Source organism: Antechinus flavipes, chromosome 3 (genome assembly GCF_016432865.1).
Source record: "Antechinus flavipes isolate AdamAnt ecotype Samford, QLD, Australia chromosome 3, AdamAnt_v2, whole genome shotgun sequence".
Taxonomy (NCBI): domain Eukaryota; kingdom Metazoa; phylum Chordata; class Mammalia; order Dasyuromorphia; family Dasyuridae; genus Antechinus; species Antechinus flavipes.
In genome coordinates this window covers 20,911,152-20,918,234 of record NC_067400.1, presented here as the reverse complement: position 1 = coordinate 20,918,234, position 7,083 = coordinate 20,911,152, and the positions used below count along the sequence as shown (strand labels likewise).

General features: G+C 40.8%; 1 pseudogene; it reads right to left on the bottom strand.

Annotated features, from left to right (window-relative positions):
• Nucleotides 1-1,163: 1,163 nt before the first annotated feature.
• On the bottom strand, nucleotides 1,164-3,509 carry LOC127556976 (cyclin-F-like; annotated as a pseudogene).
• Between the last annotated feature and the right edge of the window lie 3,574 nt (nucleotides 3,510-7,083).

The window sequence follows — 7,083 nt, the reverse complement described above, 5'->3', positions numbered from 1 at the left end:
TAACAAAATTTCTTTGTTGCACTCACCCTAATTTCTGGGTTGAAGACTCTTTTCCACTGGATCAGGATCGTAGCTTTTCCACTGAAATCCACTGAGGGGGGTCTGTCAGTCCCACGTTGGGCGCCAAAATGTTGTGGTTCAAATGTGGGGTCCCTGTTCGGGTGCCAAAATGTTGGAGTTCAAATGTAGGGTCCCTGTTCTTCTATAAAATATTATAAAAGTTCTCTCTGGGTGCCTTCCCTGGAATCAGGATTTTGTTGGTCCCTGTTCGGGCGCCAAAATGTGGTGAGCTTTTTCTTCTCAAAACACAGCCAGGTGATAAAAGTTCAGATATTTTATTATCTCCAATATAGCCCAGTTAGTTTAGAGGTCTATCTCTCTGCTTGGTTCCAAGAGCTCCCTCCGAATGTCGCCAAATCCAAAGGTTCTGTCCTTCAGCCTCTGCCTCTGCTTTCTTCAGCCTCCAACCAGCACAGAGATGGAATGAATCTCTTGGGGCTCGGCTAGCTTTCTGATGAGTCTTTCAGACCAGCTTGGTCTCAGTGGGGGGCGTGCAGGAGCCCAGCCACCAACTCCTCTCCAATGCAGCTGAACTCTCTTCTGCGACCAGCCAGCCAAGTGGAAAATATATTCTCTCTTGCCTCGCTTCGGAGAGAGGGCTCCTGGCATAACTCCACTGAAATCTTGGCTTGTAGTTTCTTCACTCTGAAACTCTTTGACTGGCCCATTGAAGCTCTATTTATGCTCCTTCAAGAGAGAGATTGTGGGTTTTCTCCCATAGTGCTCTCTGGCCCAAAGAGCTTCAAGGGAGGTGTGAACTCCCTTGAATTTACAAAGTTTACTTTGTGAAGCTGGCATACTTGTGAACTCCAATGAGTAAAGGTGTGAACACAAGCCTTGTATTAATTAGTTCTACTTAGTACCTTGTTTCAGGTTCTGCCCAAAACATCTTCTTGTAAGATTAGATCAACTCTAATTAGTTAGCAGTTTGTAAGGATTCCAACATCTCCCCCTTTCTTTTGTTTTTGGAACATAGGATGGTCATGACCTCCCTGATTTCTCAAAGTTCTCAATGAGAACCCCACCTAAAAGGTGATCACGCCTTCCCTGACATCTCAGGAAGGGAGATGAAAACACCAAAGGAAACAGGAAATCAAATCAGATTAGTGGGTTTCTGAAGGGGTCCACATCTTGTCACTATGCTCAGCCACATTTTTCCTCTTCACCTGTCTCTGGTGCAGGCCGTTCTCAGTGGGACTGGTGTGAAGAGACTGTAAACATGATTCTAAGGTGGCTGTACGTGGGTGAGCGTTCGGGTCCCTGCCTGGGGACAGTGTTGAGGTAGTTTTGACAAATGCTCCAAAGTTGTTCTCCATGGAGGAGGATGTGGGGCTGGCGCTGTTGACTGAGGAGTAGCCCGAGGTCACTTCTGTTTTGGTCTCCCTCCTGTCCTGAAAAAGGAGCCACTGTTTCTCAGCGTGCATGTGGTCTGATGGCGGCAGCACATTCTGCTTAGAATGGTCCTCTAGTCAACTGTCTTCATCACTGGACTCCTGACAGCAGTGCTGTTCTGGATCCAGATACACCACAGTTACATCGAGGACCCCGCTGGGAGATGTGACATCTCCCTCTTTTTCCCCTTCACTTTCCTGGTCTCCCTCATAGCCAGAGCAGTAGTCCAAGCTCCAGTCCAGGAAGTTGCCCAGAAGAATTTCCTCTTGGCTGGATAACTCGGCAGTAGGTGTTGTCACAAAACTGCCTCTATCTTCCTGAAGGTTGTTTTCCCTTCTTCTTTTGGTTCTCTTCCCAGAGGGTGAGTTGAGGAAGGTTTGAATTTCAGCCACACTGAGGGAGGAAGAAGGTTCTGTGTCCTCTTGCTTCACTCCTAATAACTTACATAATTGGCCATAACCCATTACCTTTTCTTGACCTATTTCTTCATAACGTTTATCCTCAAAACGTTGTTTCACAGCTGTCAAGGAAACTTGTCTATAATCCTTTGGGGCATCATCATGGAAGCATTTTTTGTGAAGGCTCAAAACGCAGGGTATTAGGTCTTCATAGAAGAATCCAGTGCATTCCCACAATTGACTTGTCCAGGGATGTGCTTGCCCGTGCATCAACTTGGCCAGCAACAAGGCTGCAGCAGCCAGATGGGCTGGGGAGTACACAGAGAGGCTGGTATACAACAAAGAAAGTTCACAGATCAAGTTGTACAGGTGAAGAGTTCTTCTCTCTGTTGGGACTACATTCATTAGCACTTCTTTGTAATCTACAAGAGTAGGAATTCGAATCTTTCCTTCCAGAGCAGAAATGATCTCTCCCATCATTCTTACTAGATCTTCATATTTATAAGTATTATCTGTTAGCCAAACTGCTTCACGAATTGTCAAGATCTCTTTGCTAATGAAACGGGTACAGATAACCATGCAAGCAATTCCCAGAAGCTGTAGCTTGGCTCGAGGTACCACTCTCAGTTTCAGGTAACGATCCACACATTCCACTGTCATGTGAAGGCACAGACTTGTAAAATCCTTCATGGTGGCAACTTCCACTAGCCAGTCAATCAAGATGTACCTCATTGTATCATCCATTTCTTTCTGCACAGTGAAGATACTCTCTTTACTGTCAGGGTGAGAGGCCCGAAAGAGCTGTAGCACCACTTCATTGGAAGATTTTGCTTCTAACCCAAGCCGGTTTCCATTTCCACAAGCTTTAGCTAAAGATATCTGTGCTTCCCAGCAGCCCCTGGTTGCATAGTCCCTGAGTTTTCGGAGGCTCTGGAGATACCTTCCAGGATCTGACATAGCAGTCCTCTGACTACTTTCCCAAAGGAGGTAAGAACTATGCAAACATCCCTGATTTGATGAAGCCTCAAACATTTCAAGTGCTTCTTTTTTTTTCTCTTCATCCTCAAAAAGGCTTAAAACTTTACCCAAACAATATAATATAGATCCTTTATGAACTTTTTGAAACTGACATTCTGCTTTGAGGCTTTCAAAGACTACGGCTTTACAGCAGCTTCCAGACACAGACCACGGAGGGCGAATAAATAGCCAGATAAATGGAGCAGCATTAACATTCAGGCGTTCGGTTAAGCTGAAGAAACGTGATGCCTTTAATCCATTCACTTCTGCCCGACCCTCCTCAGAAATAGACGAGCCTTCGTTGTAGAGGTAGGCAATCGCTAGCTTCACAGCAGCTTCAAAATTACCGCTTTCGGCAGCCCTTTCAAAAAGCTTTAGATTATCTGTTGAAGGCCACGTCTCCCGGAAGCTTGCACGTGCCCAAACACTGGCATGATTATCTACAAGACACTTGAGATGCGGGTGTACAGCTCGGACGGCTAGGAGATCCTCCGCAGGAAGCCACTTCAGTATATGGAAGAGGGCATCTTCAGGGAGACTCAATAAAGTTAAGACTCGGGGCCTCTTTTTTATTCTTCGTTTTGAAGGAAGACAAAAACACTTGGAGCATCTGCAATGAATCACCCGGCCGGGGACCCTCATAGCTACTGCCGCTGTTGCTATTGCCCCCGCCGCCGCCGCTGCCGCCTCCAAGCGCTCTCGGCCAGTCGGCTCCTGGTAAGAGCCCTGCGAGCCGCCCTCTCCAACCCCTCTAAAATCTGAGGGTCCAGGGTTCAAGTCCCCTTTCTGAACAGCTTGGTCTCAGTGGGGGAAGTGCAGGAGCCCAGCCACCGACTCCTCTCCAACGCAGCTGAACTCTCCTCTGCGACCAGCCAGCCAAGTGGAAAATGTATTCTCTCTTGCCTCGCCTCGGAGAGAGAGCTTCTGGCGTAACTCCGCTGAAATCTGACCGAGAGCCTCTGTCTGCTTCTTTTATCCAAGAGGGAGGAATTGTGGGATACGAGAGAGAGGGATTGTGGGTTTTCTCCCTGGCCCAAAGAGCTTCAAGGGAGGTGTCAACTCATAGAGGTACAAAGTTTACTTTGTGAAGCTGGCAAACTTGTGAACTCCAATGAGTAAAGGTGCAAACACAAGTTAATTAGTCCTACTTAGTACCTTGTTTCCGGTTCTGCCCCAAACATCTTCTTCTAAGATTACATCAACTCTAATTAGTTAGCAGTTTGTAAGGATTCCAACAACTATAAGAAATTTGAACAACAAGGGATAGTTTATCTCTCAGATCTGAGTTTACTTCAAAAGGGAGGAATTTATGACCAAATAAGAACTAGAGGACACTAGGAAATGCAAAATGAACAATTTCCTTACTTTAAATTAAAAAGATTTTGTACAAACAAAACAAGGTAGCCAAGATGAGAAGGGAAAAAAATTTTACATCCAGTTTTTCCGAAAAAGGGCTTATTTATAAAATATATATAGAATTGATTCAAATTTATGAGAATGCAAATCATTCCCCAATTGATAAATGATCAAAGCATATGAACAGACAATTTTCAGATGAAGAAATTAAAGCCATTTATTATCTAATTAATCTTCATCTACTAATTTATCATTATCTTTTCCTGTCATCTTAACCAATCTGAGAGGTGTGATGTAGTACCTCAGAGTTATTTTAATTTATATTTCTTTAATTAATAGTGATTTAAAATATTTTTATATAATTATAGATGGCTTTAATTTTGTGATCTGAAAATTGTCTGTTCATATCCTTGAATACTTATCAATTGAGGAATGACTTGTTGTAATGGGCTGAGGCTTGAGTTGATGCACCGAGGTCCCAAGCACATGAGGCTAAATAGTAATTGGACCATACTCTATTAATATATAAGCTTGGAGAAAGAATGGCCCCACCCACTCTTTGTGCAAGTCCTGATGTGTTGTATAGAAAATGACGATTTTGGTGGGTGGAAGCAGGGGAGTGGAAAAGGAAGGGGAAAGAGAGACTTATTGCATTGCCATTGCAACTCCAAAACACTTTCTACACAAATAAAGTCAGATCTAAACAACTGGAAAAATGTGCTCTTGGATAAACCGAGTGAATATAATAAAGATGACAATACTACCTAAGCTAATCTATTTATTTAGTGCTATACCAATCAGACTCCCAAGAAACTATTTTAATAACCTAGAAAAATAATAACAAAATTCATCTGGAAGAACAAAAGATCAAGAATTTCAAGGGAACTAATGAAAAAAAATCAAATGAAGGTGGCCTCGCTGTACCAAATTTAAAACTATGTTATCAAGCAGTGATCACCAAAACCATTTGGTATTGGCTAAGAAATAGACTAGTTGATCAGAGGAATAGGTTAGGTTCACAGGACAAAACAGTCAATAACTACAGCAATCTAGTGTTTGACAAACTGAGAGACCCCAGCTTTTGGGATAAGAATTTATTTTTTGACAATAATTACTGGGAAAATTGGAAATTAGTATTGTAGAAACTAGGCTTTGACCCATACTTAAGACCATATACCAAGATAAGGTCAAAATGGTCCATGATCTAGGCATAAAAAAATGAGATTATAAATAAATTAGAAGAACATAGGCTCATTTACCTCTCAGACCTGTGGAGGAGAAAGGAATTTATGACCAAAGAAGAACTAGAGGTTATTATTGATCACAAAATAGAAAATTTCAATTATATTGTTAAAAAGTTTTCGTACAAATAAAATTAATGCAGACAGGATTAGATGGGAAACAATAAACTGGGAAAACATTTTTACAGCTAAAGATTCTGATAAAGGCCTCATCTCCAAAATATATAGAGAATTGACTCCAATTTATAAGAAATCAAGTCATCCTCCAGTTGATAAATGGTCAAAGGATATGAACAGAGAATTTTTGAATGAAGAAATGAAAACTATTTCTAGTCATATGAAAAGGTGTTCCAAATCATTGTTGATCAGAAAAATGCAAATTAAAACAACTCTGAAATACCACTACACACCTGTCAAATAGGCTAAGATGACAGGAAAAGATAATGATGAATGTTGGAGATGTGGGAAAACTGGGACACTGATGCATTGTTGGTGGAGTTGTGAATGGATCCAATCATTCTGGAAAGCAATTTGGAACTATACTCAAAAAGTTATCAAATTGTGCATACCCTTTGATCCAACAATATTCCTACTGGGCATAATCCCAAAGAAATATTAAAGAAGAAAAAGGGACCTATATGTGCAAAAATGTTTGTGGTGGCCCTGTTTGTAGTGGCTAGAAACTGGAAATCGAAGGGATGACCACCAATTGGAGAACGGTTGAACAAACTGTGGTATATGAATATTATGGAATATTATTGTTCTATAAGAAATCATTAGCAGGATTAATACAGTGAGGCTTGGAGAGACATATATGAACTGATGCTAAGTGAAATGAGCAGAAGCAACAGAACTATTATATACTTCAATAGTACTACATGATGATCAATTTTGATGGACGTGGCTCTCTTCAACAATGAGAAGATCCAGATCAGTTCCAACTGATCTATAATGAATAGAACTAGCTACATCCAGAGAAAGAACACAGGGAAATGAGTGTAGACTATAACATAACATTTCCACTCTTTATGTTATTGTTTGATTTTTTCTTCTCAGGTTATTTTTACCTTCTTTATAATTTTTTCTTCAAGTGTGTGTGTGTGTGTGTGTGTGTGTGTGTGCGCGCGCGCACGCGTTTTCGTTGGCGGTCTTTTTTGTTTATTTTGTTTGTTTCCATCACTAGTGAAGAATAGAAAAATCTCAGGCCTCCAGAGATAGTCTATGACAAAATATTTGAATTTCTTAAGTTCATCATCTTTATGTTATATGGTCTATTTGGAGATAATCCTTTGTTAGTTCTGATATGCTCCCAGAAATAATCACTGCAATTCCCAGGCATGGCATTTGATCAACAATTCTTTCATCATTAGTTAGCTAAAGTAGATGCTTTCAGAAATGTTAATAAATTCATCTAATTAATTTTTAAAAGTAATCCATCATTGACTTGTTTGTGAAAGTTTTGCCAGATACAATCTCTGCTTCCAAATTTGAAATTAAATTTTAATTAATTTAAATTAAATTTGCATTAGACAAAAACCAAAAAGCAAAAAAAAAAAAAAAAAAGAACCAGAAAACAAACAAACAAACAAAAAACATGAACAATATCAGAAGACACGGTT